This window comes from Cupressus sempervirens, chromosome 7, assembly GCF_028749045.1.
Source record: "Cupressus sempervirens isolate cs-2001-9-10 chromosome 7, ASM2874904v1, whole genome shotgun sequence".
NCBI lineage: Eukaryota > Viridiplantae > Streptophyta > Pinopsida > Cupressales > Cupressaceae > Cupressus > Cupressus sempervirens.
The window spans coordinates 911,519,725-911,535,108 of NC_143124.1; positions in this window are offsets into that span (position 1 = coordinate 911,519,725).

The following is a 15,384-nucleotide window of genomic DNA, read 5'->3' on the forward strand; positions in this document are numbered from 1 at the left end:
AAAGACATACCAAGCCTTTCATAGGGTAGACCATTGGAATGTTGGAATTTACAACTGGGAAGATTTACTTCTGAGAGGGGGTGTGAATCAAAATAATTAACTTTAACCTCTTCAAACACTTTAGCTGAAAAAATTCACATGCATCTAATCCATCTAATAAACATGAAAGTAAAGATATGCATGAAAAAATATAACACAAGAATTTGCTAACCTAGAAACCCTCTAAAATGAAAAGGAAAATTTTGGGTGGGATTGACACCCACAAAGTATCAATGTAGCAATATGTAACTGTTCAAGGTTAGAAATTTTGGCCACTTCCAATGGTCTACCCTATGAAAGGCTTATCTTATTGAAGACTTTTACACCCTATTAAAAGTGACCTAGTTAAAAAATTTACAATCCTATTAAGGATCTACAATGTGGCTATTAAACCAATATAGTTGTTAAACCAACCTATCATCATAGGATTTTCATTCTTACAATACAATGGTTAGAAAGTATAGTAGAATGTCTTGACCTCATGACTTGCAATCGTTAATTGCTGGTTCCAAATCCTTGTTCAACTATGTCTACTCTGATCCTTGCTTGATATGATATGTCACTCTTCAAAGCTCTAATACTCTATTCTTGATCAACTAAATTCTACAATGTTTTTTTGCTCTTCCTTCTAAGTCTTTAAACACCTCTCTGAACTTCACTATAGTTCACCCATACACTTCTCTCATCTACACATACAATGGGGTTTCATCCTCCTTTTAAAGATTTCAAAGACTTAGGGTTAGGTATGAATCTACGATCCATATTCACTCTTCATTTCCTACTCAATTCTTTCACTTTTCCTATTAGTTGCATGCTTTCTCCATTTTTCTTATTGGCTACATGCTAATTACATAGGTAATGCAAAAGATTCAATCTTATCTCCAAGATCCTTTAAGATCCATTCTATGTCTACTCCAAAAATGGTTTACATCTAAGTTTGTGAAGATACAAACTCATATGTTGATTGTATGTTACTTGACACTTACTAGTTGTTGATACTCGACACATATAGGAATTATATTTCACTTGGCATCTATACTCTGCTTGGCACCTTTAGTGACTTAGCATCTATAATTACTCGACATCACTTATCACTCAACACTTGAACTTCACTTGGCACTTGAAGTTCACTCAAAAAATATTAGATTCTTTGGCTCAACATACACTATAGCTCAACATCTGTATTACACTCGACATCATCTTGAGAATTTGGTTAAGCGTGTTGACACTCAAATGTCAAAACCAATCTAAGACCAACAATCTCCCCCTTTGACATGAGTGGCAAAAACACTTAACTAAGCTTTGTGAATTTGATCTCTATGAGTATACTACACATTCTATTCAGCATATGTACAAGATTTCAAAAACTTGTTCAAAAATTTTGTATATATCAAAATTTTGTAACTCCCCCTGAGCTGATGTGCTAATTCTATACGCAAAACCCTTGTGCTAAATTTGTCTCATGTTGATGTGTTTGATACTCTTTGCATCTATTTCTATGTACCCTATTTCTAGTCTAGTTGTACTCTTCCTCTATTTCTACTCTCTTCTTTCACATCTTCTTTTCAAAATTTTATATCTCCTTATTTGGGTATGTCTCCCTTTATTTACACATCCATTCTTATTATCTCCTATGGATATATCTCCCCTAAATTTATATCTCCCCCCTTTTGACACTTATGTCAAAGGGTCCTAAGGATGAATAGAATATTTAGCCAAAAAAAAATTTATTTACCTCCATAATCATCTTTAGAGAAGCATCCCAGTTGTTCAATGCTATTTCTAGTGATTTGTACTAGTTGGCTATCTCTACTGCAAGATGTACAAGGCCTTCTAGTGTAGAAAGATTTGGGTCTTTCTTCAAAACATTTTTTGTAGAGGCCTATTCCTTATGTAGTACTTCTAGGTGTGGAGTAATGGAGGATTGAATCTATATTAATTTGGCCTTAATATTGGCCTCTTCTACTGTCCATACAACTAACTCTTTCTATGTGTGAAGTGTAGTTGCAAAATGCTTCTCACTCTAAGTTGGATCTTTGGGTAGCTGTGTGCTAGAAATCTTGAGATTTCATTCCAAGCTTAGTATCCTTTGGCTAGTTTCTTGTGTGAAAAATGATGAGTCATACAATTTTGAGTACAATGAGAATACATTCCCAAGTATTTTTTTCATTTTTTCAACTTTCTTAGCCAATTCTACTTGTGAAAGTGCTATTTCACTAGATATCTTCTTATTGTCTTTCATTTGAAAGTTTTTCTGACCATTTGAATAATTTAACATTTGTATCAAGGTCTTTGTTTGGTGCCTGGTCCATTATGTTGGACAATTTCTCCATAATGGGCTTGGTTTCATTAGGTACTAGCAAGCTAAATTCATCATGGAATATGTCTTTGATTTCAACTAATGCTTGCTTCTATCTATACTCATTTTTGAGTATCTCTAGCTTCTTCCTTCTCTCTAGTGCCTCTTGCACTTCATTAATCTATGCTAAATTCATTATTTTAGAGTCATAACTTGGTATGACTATGTCCTCATCAAGTGCAAGGTCTCCATAGTGAAGTACCCTTGCTACCTTGGTGGAGCTTGAGTTTGGTGTTGAAATCTGTAGTGGTACTACATCAGTGCTTGACTTTTTGGTAAGAGTCCCTAAGGTAGGAAAGTTTACCAATGTTTGTATTACCTCTTACTCCTTAGGGGTTTTCTCCTCCTCCTTCTCCTCTTCTTTACTGCCTTGATAAATAATGATGATTTGAGGAGGTGCACCTTGGATTTGTGTAGTAGGAACATCTTATCATATTTGTTCCTTTGCTAGCTCCTTGACAGTTGTTGTTGTTATGACTATATGATCAACCTTGGAAATTGTATCTTGTGATTCTTGCTCTTTTGGTTGATCTATTGTATCTATGGGAGGTTGTGAAGGTGGTTCTTGTGTGTTCACCTTCTCCCTAGTGATTTCTTCTACAATCTTCTACAACTCTTCCACACTCACCAAAACTAGATTAGTGCATAGTTGTGATTGAAATGTAGTTTGGTGAAGGATTTTCTTGAGATCTTCTCTAGTGAGTGGATTGATGTTCTAACCTAAGGTATCAAGAACATCCTAGACAATTATTGTTTTTGTAGGTGTTGTATGTGGAGGACCTAGTGGTGGCATTTGGGTGTCTTGGACACTCTATTCTTCCTGCTACTCTTTAGCAGTTTCCTCTTCACCTTGTTGTGTCTTCTTCATTATTTCCTCTTCTTCCTCACCTTGTTCATTCTCCTCTTCTTCTTCATCATTTCTCCCCTCAAAGGGATCTTCCTGCCCTTCCTTGAATATATGGAGTCCATATATAACCTTCCACATAAGAGTGGATTTCTGCATAACATCCTCAATTTGGTTTTGTAATATGCTAAAGGCTCTATATTTGGGTGCAAATTTGATTTCGTGTTTCTTGCTAGCCTTAGTTATTTGACCTTTCATAAAGTCTAGCATTACAAAATCCTATGTTGACTCCCTTATATCCTTTTCCATATTAAGGTAGTAATGTCGTTTATTCTCTACTAATGAGCATAGCTCTTTAGGCATTGAATTGTCTAGTTCAAGTGGGGTGGTCTTGAACTTAGCCATCATAGTGTAGATAGACTCTTCCATTATAATTTTTTTCTCCCCTTGATAAATTATTAAAATAAATGGTCTTTAGACTAGTTAGATTTGAATTATCTCTAATGTCATTACAAACACTTTCCAATTTAGATTTTGGTAGAATGTCTTACCAATCTGAATTGCTCATCATCAGACTCTGTCCTTTCTTCATATGATTCTGGAGGTGCAACATATTTTGTTTTTTTCTTCTACTCTATAGGCCATCCTTGCTTTATTGCCTTTTTTTTCCCTTGTTATTTTTCCACTTGGGTAGTTGCCCTGGTATCTACCCTTGTAGTTGGCTTGGCTAGGCTTGGCTTTGTTGCCTTCTTCTTCCCCTTTGGCTGTACAATTGGCTTTTTTTGAGCTTTTTTTTTCTTTGGCTGAATCTTGGGTGCTTCTTGATTGGCACTTTCCTCCTCTTCAGCATCCTCCCCCATTACTTGGGTTAAAGCAAGTGATCCTTAACCTTGTTCCTCTTCATCATCCTTGGCTTCTTCACCTTCTTCTTCTATTGTTGCTTCTGCAGTGCCCTCACCAAATTTGTCTTTTAACTTCTTGACTGTGTAGACGCTTAAAATCATCCCTAAACACTATATTAATTAATTCTAATATTTCCCATGACATTGTAATTAATTATTAATTAATTAATTATATTCCTCTACTTATTTAATTAAGCTAATTAGCTAAATGAGTTCATTTTTCTAGGTATTTAAATTTTATTTAAATACTTCTAGCCTTAATGTGTTAAATTAATTTAACACATGATCCTCCATCTTTCCCCCCTTTTTTAAATAAACTTATTTATTTAAATCCTCACATCTTATTAATTCCTCTAAACCCATGATTAAATTAAATTTCATTTAATTTAGTCTTAAACCTAACCTAGAGCCTGGTCTACACCCATCATTTTCATCCTCATAAGCCTAATCCCACTTAATCATTCCTAATTATCTCCCTAATCCCCCTCATTAGCCTAAGAGCGTGCTCACACATGTGTGAGATGGCATGCCTACAACTCTTGTCTCCCACTCTTCTTCTCAAGTTTGCTCACACATGTGTGAGCAAACTTTGAATTCTTGACCATTTGCATGGCTTGCATGTCACCTTATGTGGCACTTACTTTGATGCCAAATCACCAAGCCCTCCCTCAAGCATATAAATAGAGGGCTTATCTCAAGCATTTGCATCTCATTTTTATTGCATTGTTACCATGTTGGTTTGAGATTTGAGTTTGCATTCATAGTTTGAGCTTTCATGATAGTTAGAGCTTGCATTGATAGAGTCTCATAGTGATTGTGTAGGTTCATACTAACAATTTGGTAACTAATTTAGTTTACATCATGCATTGTTAATCTAGTTTCTACATGCATTTGTAGCTTGATTTTAGCTTGCATTTTTATCATAGTTTGCATATCTAGTTAGGTCTTTCATTACATATCATCTTCATCTTTGAATGCCTTCAAGAATGGCTCTCTCCATAGCCATTTCTTGAGGTGTTATTCATCTCATTTAGTCTAGATTCATACCTTACTTGCATACACACTTGCACTCACTCACTCAAGAGATTCATTTATTGTTGTGTTTGGGAGAGCACATCAAACATCCCCCCCCATCTTAACACACCAACAAGGCCTCTCATGGGTGCCTTTGTTGAGCTGTAGAGGTGGCTAGAAGGTTGGATTTGTTGGTTGCTTAGGGTTGCAAAACCCAAGCAAACATTAGTTGATATTTTGTGCTTTTCATTTTGATGAGTCTTTGATGCAATTTCAAGATTTTGAACTAGTGTTTGTTTGTTAACCCATGCTTCTTGCAGGTCTCATTTTATAGCACACAGACAATTTTATCTTTCTTCTTTAGTGTGGAGGTAGTTTTTAGCTCCATATCGACCTTTGACCTGACCACATCATAGGTTCCAAAATGTGGTGCACTTTTTTCCACTTCTTCTTCTAGTAGTGCAATTATTGCTACTGATGCCTCATCTATATTTATTTCTTAGCCTAGAGGTCTTAACCATCTAACTCTTGGTATGATAGCTTGTATGTATGTATAATAAATATCTACAAGAAAGAAAACATCATTTACATGTTTCTCTACTAATGACACTAGAATTCTTAGCCTTTACTTCATTGTCTTCTTGAAGCCTTCAAAATAGCTAGTCATAAGGGTCTCAAAATTAGCTCTCATTTGTTCAATATATTCATTAACTTGAGCTAATATTGACATATTTGTTTTCCATTCAACTTTTCCAAAAGAAGGAAACTCATTTTTTACATAAAAGAAAATGCAAATCAAAATAGCACCAAACTTGCATTTTGCTCCCTTTGTCCTTATTGCTGCAAAATTCTCATTAATTTGTTGCAGTTGTAGTTCTACAAGATCATAAATATGATTCTTTTTCACCAATTTGTAGCCTACATCCACTGCAATGCAAGACACATTGTTAAGTCTATTGGATTGGTAGAATTTGTGTGGAATAACCCTAATAGAAAAGTCCACAAGAGGGTATTGAATGGTATCAATTGTCATTCCTCTCTTGTTCCACTTGGCACCCGTATTTTTCTCAATTGCCTCCTTAGAATCACTCCTAAGGTTCTTTGGCCGATCTATGGTTGGGTAACCTATCACTCTATGTACAACTCTCTTTGTGATTTTCACTAGACCATCCTCCAACCATAAGCTTCCATCATGTATTCTACTAAGCACTAGTCTGATCCATTCAATCTTGAATATTATGGGGAATTCTAGGGCACATGTCAAACCTTTGTTTTCAACAATTTTGTACTCTTCTTTCAATACTCCATCATCACACAATTTTTCATATGCCTCCCTCATCTCCATATCACCTATGGCTCAAATTTTTCAATTGTAGCATCATTTAACATAGTCAACCACAACTACCTTAGGGGTTATGATAGATAGGGCTCTAGCTGGGTCATTTTTATATGCTACTTTTGGTATTGGGCATAAATTAGGTTGTTTAAGCTCTTTAGACACTAGCTGGACCTCAAATAGTTATTTTTCATGGGTTTTCCTAAAGTTGAGGCCATTTGCGCAAACTAGGGTTTGAATATAAAGAAAACATGAAATTGTGTAGCTTAGCACAAATGTAAATACCTCAAAATTGATGAAATCATGCTGAAATGTTGTTGAAATCTGCTCAAACATTGGATTCCCTCTTGTGAGGTCACTTTGCACTCTTTCTCATCTTTGCTCTTCGTTCTCGATGAAGTTAAAATGACTAAAAACATGATAATATACCCTATTTCCATAGCATTTAATGCTTAGTGCATTTACAATTGTCCACTCAACTTCTAAAGGATTTCTAAATTACTTGGCTTCCATAGGATTTATCATTTACTCAAATTTGATTGAATCTTCTTCACTTGACTTCCAATATCAATTCAACTTCTACTAATCATTTGGCTTCTACTATCTTTGACAGTCAACTTGGCATTTGAGGGAAACTCGAAAACACTTGTGAAATCTTGAAATTTTGACTTTGCATCTCTATTCATGATAATTTCTTCCTTTTAGTACTTGCTTGCTTAGGAACTGATGTATGATAAATTTTTGTATATCAATCCCTCATGCCTTTTCTTTTCTTAGTTTGATGAAGTGTGATAACTTGACCTTTTAGGTGAAGTGATCCCTTCATTTGATGTGCTACTCCCATCTTTGTTCTACCAAGTCTTATTCATTTCTCCTCTAATGTGTTCAACATCTACCTTCTCTTTTCCTTTTTTGATCTCTAGTTTGGGTACCTTTGACCTTGTTGGGCAATTCTTGTGGACATGACAAATCTTCAAGCAACTAAAACATGTGGTTTGACTCAATCATCTATTGTAGTTTCTTCTGAAGTGTGTTCTTATGCAATTGTCAGGAATGTGTCCATATTCCTGACAATGATGATAGCTATACTTGGTATTATAGTCCCAATTGTAGTGATGGCCATGGTTGTTTTCCTTTATTGGCTGATTAGGTTTCCACACAGGCTTTGATTTACACTCAAAAGCTCCATGTCCATACTTCTTGCAATTGTAGCAGTGACCTTCAAATCTTGGTGTTCTGATAGTCCTAGTCCTACAGTCATGTGCTTGATGTCCTTGCTTTTTGCACTTATGACAGTAACCCATATTTTTAGGTTTTTCATGCTGATGGGCATTCTTACTCCTACATTTACTAGAGGCATGTCCCTTTTTACCATAGAAATGGAAAGTAGGTTTAGTGTTCTTACCTTTGTTACTCCTTTCTTTTGTAGTTTTGGATGACTCTCCTTGTTCAGTGTTGTTGTATCCTAGTCCTAAAGAATCATTGCTAGCCCTTGGTGATTTTAGTAGTTTCTCAAAGTACTGATTGCCTCGTTAGTTTTGTTGAATATTTCTACAATTTCCTTCTCTCTTTTTAGATTATTTTGTAGTTGTTCATTTTGCATCTTCAGTGTAGAGATCTCAATATCCTTGACATTCAGTTCATGGTGTGCATTCATCATTTGGCTTAGGGTATCTAGCTGCATGTTTGAAATTCTTGCAAGCTCAATTAACTTTTCTTTTAGTCTATTGGAAAGATTTCTCTTGTATTCTTCTATCATAGCCTTATCTTTAATGACTCTTTTCTTCTATTCAGTCACTTCACAAAGCATCATGGCTTGTGACTCTTGTTCAAGCTTGAGTGTTCTGATTTCTTCTGTTTGAGCTCTATTATTCTCCATTAGGTCTGCTATTGCTGCATCAAACTCTTTGTAACCTCCATTTGAAAATAGTTTTGAGGTGTCAATCTCCTTGTATTATGTATCATTCTCAGCTATGGCAATGTCTCTTCTTCTTTTTAAGGATTTTCTGAGTTCCTCCTTGGCTTCTTCCAAAGCATGTAAAGCAAGTTGTATATATATTGCTTGATTCTCTATGATCTTCCCAAGTTTGTAGACTTCCATTTTTGGATCTTTTTCTCCAAGATGTAAGGCTCATCCTTGTAAGAACCTTGCTTTGATACCAATTGTTGGAATTTAAAAATGGGAAGATTTATTTCTAAGAGGAGGGGTGAATCAAATGTAGCTAACTTTAACCTATTAAAACACTTTAGCTAAAAACATTCACATGCATATAATCCATCTAATAAACATGAAAGTAAAGATATTCATGAGAATAGATAACACAATAATTTGGTAACCCAGAAACCCTCCAAAATGAGAAGGTAAAAGTGGGGTGGGGATGACACGCACAAAGTATCACTGTAGCAATATGTAACTATTCAAGATTACAAAGTTTGACCACTTCCAATGGTCTAGCCTATGAAATGCCTATCTTGTTAAAGACTTTTACACCCTATTAAAAGTGATCTAGTTAAAGGATTTACAAAGATTCACTTGGAATATTACCCTACTAAAGAATTTACAATCCATTTATGGATCTACAATGTGGCTATTAAACCAATATAGTTGTTAAGCCAACCTATCATCATAGGATTTTCATTCTTACAATAAAATGGTTAGAAAGCATAGTAAAATGTCTTGACCTAATGACTTGCAATCTTTAATTTCTAATTCAAGATCCTTTTTCAGCTTTGTCTGCTTTGATCCTTGCTTGATCTGATATGTCACTCTTTGAAACTCTAATACTCTATTCTTGATCAACTCAATTCTCCAATGTTTTTTTTCTCTTCCTTCTAAATCTTTAAACAACCCTTTGAACTTTTCTATAGTTCACCCATACACTTTTCTCATCCATGCATACAATGGGGTTTCATCCTCCTTTTAAAGATTTCAAAGACTTAGGGTTAGGTATGAATCTATGATCGATATTCACTCTTCATTTCCTACTCAATTATTGCACTTTTCCTATTAGTTGCATGCCTTCTCCATTTTTCTTATTGGTTGCATGCTGATTACATAGGTAATGCAAAAGATTTGATCTTATCTTCAAGATCCTTCAAGACTCATCCTATTTCAGTTCCAAAAATGGTTTACATCTGAGTTTGTGAAGATACAAACTCATATGCTACTTTTGTGTTACTCGAAACTTAATAGTTTCTAATGCTCAACACATCTAGGAATTTTGTTTCACTTCGCATCTATACTCTACTCAACACCTATAGTGGCTCGACATCTATAGTGACTCAGCATCACTTATCACTCGACACCTATTGGATTCTTTGGCTCGACACACATTGTAGCTTGACATCCATATTATTCTCGAAATCATCTTCAGAATTTGGTTAAGTGTGTTGACACTTAAATGTCAAAACTAATCTAAGACCAACATGGAAGTGATCAAACTTTGTAACCTTAAATAGTTACATATCACTACAGTGATAATTTATGGGTGTCATCCCCACCCTAGTTTTACCTTCTCATTTTGGAGGGTTTCTAGGTGGCCAAAATATTTTGTTATCTATTTTTATGCATGTCTTTTCTTTTATGTTAATTTGATATGGTAGATGCATGTGAATGATCTCAGTTAAAAGTTTTAGAGGTTAAAGTTTGTTACTTCTGATTCACCCCCCCTCTTAGAAGTAAATCTCCCCACTTGTAAATTCCAACAAGTATGAGACATGCTTTCTAAAAGCATATAAAAAAATGGATAACTTTTCTTGTGTACTCTCCATCACATTTAGTTTTGGTTGAATATTGATAAAATTAGGTTACATTCAACATTGTAGATCTCTATGTTATCTATATAACCATATGATTTATTTTGATTTTAGTTTATTTTAAGCATTTTGACTATAATTTATTTTCAATGCATGTCCATTTTTTCTCCAAACCAACATGTAGTATTTGGGGGTTAGATTTTCACTCATTCATTGGATTTTGCAACAAGTTAGTTTTCTAGAAACTAGACTCCATTCTACACACTTCAAAAAAATGCTTTTTGATTTTTGATTAGTTCTCACTTATTTTTAGGGGGAGCACACAGATATTTCATGTTTCTAGCATGTGCTCACTTATATACACACACACACACACACACATTAAAAAATTATCCAAAAAATATGGGATAAACTACATGGTATTAGCTAACTTCTTACTAGAGGGATTAAAGAATTTCCAAAAAAAGGGATTTTAGGGGCACTGCACTTCACACTATGTTATGTTTTTATTGAAAAATTAGTACCACTATTTGTGGCCCCCTTTTTTTAGGGCCTTAAACTCCACCATTTTAAAAAAAATAGTAGTTTAGAAACTAGATTCAGAGGAGTACAACTTTTGTTTTAGTCATATCTTGAAAAATTTTAGTGTAAATATCTTCAAATTCTTGTCAAAGTTTAGAAGTCATTAATTTAAGAAAAAGGAGGCATCTTATACCCCCCTTTTGATAGGAAAACTTTGTGCACTTATCCATATACAAAAAGACTCCTAACTAGGTGCTAAGTAGGCATACACTCTTTATTTTATTAATTATATGTTGCATGTTCCATTACATGATTAAAAAATTCATAAAGAATAAGAAAATAAGAATAGAGAAGACTTGAGATGATCTAGGAGTCTTTGGCATTTCTTTAGATGCACACTTGAGCTTCACTATGTGTCTCTACATCTTAAACCACCACCAAAATGCATTTAAAAAAATGGAACTAACAGTTAATTGGTAGCACCACTACAACTAATCCAAAACTGTTAGCATACTTGCTCACCTTTGCACATGTCCACCTTGGTACCTTGAGGACCTTGAGGACCTTTTGCATCTCTAAGAATTCAACATTTTCACACATTTGCCCCTACACACCTAGCACACCTTTGCACCTTTGGAGGTGACATGACCAAGATTAGAAAAATTTGTGCAAGTTCATAATTTTTAGTTTCCAACATCTGGATCTTATTGAACTTTGAACAAAATGATTTTTAGATGTGCTTCTTTGAATATTTGGATGGAAAAAGTCATTTATTGAGGATTCCACAAGTCTAAAGCTTCATACTATCCAACACTTCCCTATGGAAATCAAAAATTTCTTGTGTTACTTCTGCAAACTCTTCTAACTTAGAGCTCAACTCCCTGAGTGTCTCCTTGGTTTTGAAAATGCAATTGACATCTTTTTCAAATGAAATTTCCTCAAATGATTCTCTAAATTATTGTACAACTATTTCCACTAAGCATAGTTGTCTTTTGGAGTTGTCATAGAAAACTCCAATGTGGCCACACTATAGTATTTATCTACTCCTAATAGTTGGGCATGTGTTCTTCCTTTGATATCCTAAATATCTTAATAAATAGATAACATGACCTTATTACTGGCTTATGTATTCTCAATCTAGTCATCAATCTTATCTAGTTCTTCTCTTGTATAACATCTAGCAACATATAGTATATCTCACTTCTAAGTGCAAATCCATGAAGTGTGACTTCTTGGGAACTCCTTGGAACTAAAAATTCATGCCCATTTCAGTGTGATCTTAGCTATTACGAAAGACAATGAACCCATGGAAATCTTGGTGACCTCAAGGAACTCTATATGTGTATATCTCTAGGACTTCAAAATTGAAAACTAGCACACCTATTCACCTTGGGGACCTCGAACTTATGCATATTCAAAATTCAAAAATTGTGCACCTATGCACCTTAGAGACCTATGCAACGTGCTCAAGTCCCAAAAAATAAAATTTCCTAAATTTGAAAATGATTTTTTTTCTCAAATGGGATCTTGGACCACTCTTGTGTACTTATTTCTAATATTTCTCATAATTTAGGATCATTTGCACCTACACACCTGTACATCTTCAAAACTTGTAAAATTGTGCACCTGCACACTTGTGCACCTTACACACCTACACACCTATGAATGTTGAAAATTTTCACACCTTCATGCCGACACACCTTGTGCATCTCTGCACCTTGGGTACCTAGACAAGGTACTCAAATCCCAAAAGTTTAAGTTTTTCAAATTTGAAAATAATTTCTAGTTGTTTCTCAAATGGGGTCTTGGAGCACTTCTATGTATTTATTTCTGATCTTTTTAATGATTTATACCCTCCTTATAGTCCAACAATGAAATGGTCTTGAACTCCTTCTACTTCTTTAAGCTCAATTTCTTAAGATGTGTGTGCTAAATCTGCACATGCAATGCAATTATGAAAAGTGTTCTATTGAATACAATAAATTTATCAAAGAAAAATAGTCTAGTTATAATCTAAATCATGAATCCATGTTAGGTCTAGTGGATCCCAAGGGTCACCATCATGATCTAGGAATGAGTGGTGAAAGATGAAAGAAAAACACTTGGACAAAAATTGGGAACTCAACACAAAATGAAATTAGCAACATTGATGCCAAAAGCTACCTGATATGACTTGAAGCCTCTTGACCATCAAGGTCTCTCAGAAGAGATAGTGATCTAAAAAGTCAAGGAGTTAAGTAAGGTAAAAAAGAAGAAGGGGGTTACCCATTTTTGAGGTCAGAGATGGGGTGTGCATTTTGGAACCACAATAGGTGCCACTCCATAGAAAGCAAATATGAAATCCCTTCCATTAAGAATAATCTCTTGCAAGTATGGAGAGTTATTGAACACAAAACATAGTCTAATTCCTACAAACAACATTTTTCCCCTTAGGAAGAAGATAGACCAAGTACAAATGCAATAATTCTTCCCATTATGGAAAGGAAGAATGAAGGGAAATAGAAACAAAGTATGAAGTCTCTAAAGTCTACTGATGTGTCACCATGTCGTTGGTTGATGAAGATTTCATGAACCAATCAAGATCAATCCCAATAGAGGAAGATGAAAAACAAGGAACCAATGGTAAATTACACAAGTAAGAATATGGTAAACTACAAGAAAATTATGTCTCCTCAAAAGAAGTGAGAGAAAGAGAAGCAAATGATCCCCACTCAATGTGGAATGTACTACACCCATGAGAGATTCTCCTAGATCAATGTAGAAGATACACAAAGAAAAATAAATGATGTTCCTTCCTTTAGGAAGAAATGATGACATACTTTTATCAAAGAATCCTCCCCCCCCTCCCTCCCCACCACAAACTAGTAGGGAGAACCCTCAAGATGTATGATGTCTCAGGAAATTGAAGAGGAATCTCCAACAAATGATTATGATCAACCATGAAAATGAAATATCAAGTGACATTTGAGATTCATGAATTTCAATCTCCAAAAACACAAAGGTCTTCTCTAAAGTGAAAGAGATGTCCTTCAGATGTTGGAAGAAATTATCCATAATCATGTCAAACTAGAAAGAAGTATGAAGTGGAGAATCATGAGAGTTAGAGTGTTTCATCATAACAACTAAAGAATGATCTTCTACAACAAAGAGATTATGGATATCATCAATTATATCTCCCAAATCCTCAATATAGGACTCCACAAAAAAACCTTTAGTGTTTGTTAATAAGTCATTCCAAAGAGTTGTATCTAGAAAGAAAGGAATGAATTGCTATATTGAATCCCCCAAATCCATGGTTGTGTGAATGCAAGTATCATCATGAACAAAAGTAGATGTGATCTGGAGGATTACAAGATGAAAATTTTATATTTTGATCATTAATACTCTCTTTAAATGAAATTATTGTGATAAACTCTAAAGATTCATCATCATCAAGAATATATTCTACATCATCAAGTGGAATGAGACAATCTACAATAGGACCAACTAGCACTAGAGGAGTATCAACATCTCCAAAATGTTCCCAAATAAGATTCCAAGCTAGGAGAGGAGAATCATTATCTGTAGTTGTATAAAAGACTATATGATATCTCCTGTTTGTCTGAATTTTTGCATAATAAGATTCCATTGTCCAGGTAAAAAAAAAATTCAGATTGGGATCCATTAATGGTGAGTAGGTTTCTAACTAAGCCATCTTTTTTGTTAGTCCCTATGTTCCATTCCATTTAAATTTTTCCCTAGTGTGAAAGTTTAAAAAAAAAAGGGGGCTAAGCGAATATTCCTTTCCTGCCCATGTTGAAATCGTTGATTCAATCCTTGTGAAAGAAGCTTTACCCCACTATTGGATTTTCTTTGAATCTTTAGTTGTTAAATCGCTATAGAAAAATGCTCAATTGTTATGTATAGTGAGTTAGCGAGCTGCTGGCACGTGTCTATGATACTGAAAAGAGAAATCTGGCACAGAGAATTATGTTGACATAAGGTAAATTTTGGCACATGTTGTTTCCCAGGCTTGTCAGTTTTACAAATGAAAGCACATGAAGAAAAATGTGAAGGGTATCACTAGCGTCCAAGTTTTTTTGGCAATTCGCTAAGTCGCTATCAAAAAATCCATGCGAGTTGTCAGTGACGACATAGCAAATGCCCAGATTCTTGAAAAAGGTAGCATACTTTTTAAAGGTTGATATGACCATGGAAGTTCCCATGTGGTATTATAAATGTGCATGGCTACCTTCTCTGACACTAGCATTAATTGGCAGGTCTTTCAATCAAGGCGGGTTTTGTTTTCTATCACCAGAATTGAGAATCCATCGAAGGTCGCTATATTGCTAGCTAGGATAACACTATTTTCCTTGTAGTGACATAGAGAGGGCCCAATAATTGCAAAATATGACATTCTTTTATGGCTAGAAGTGATTTTGAGTATCCCAAAAAATCCTATGCAGATTTAGCCTTTACTTCTGTGCAAGTTGTGCTACATTTCTCAGCATCTGTTTATTAGGAGGTCATTGTATCGCTAGCCGAATATTTTGTGTTTTTTTGGTAATGATGTAGTGACCTGCCTAAAAGTCAAGAACATGGTGAGGCCCAAGACATGGGATGATTAGAAAAT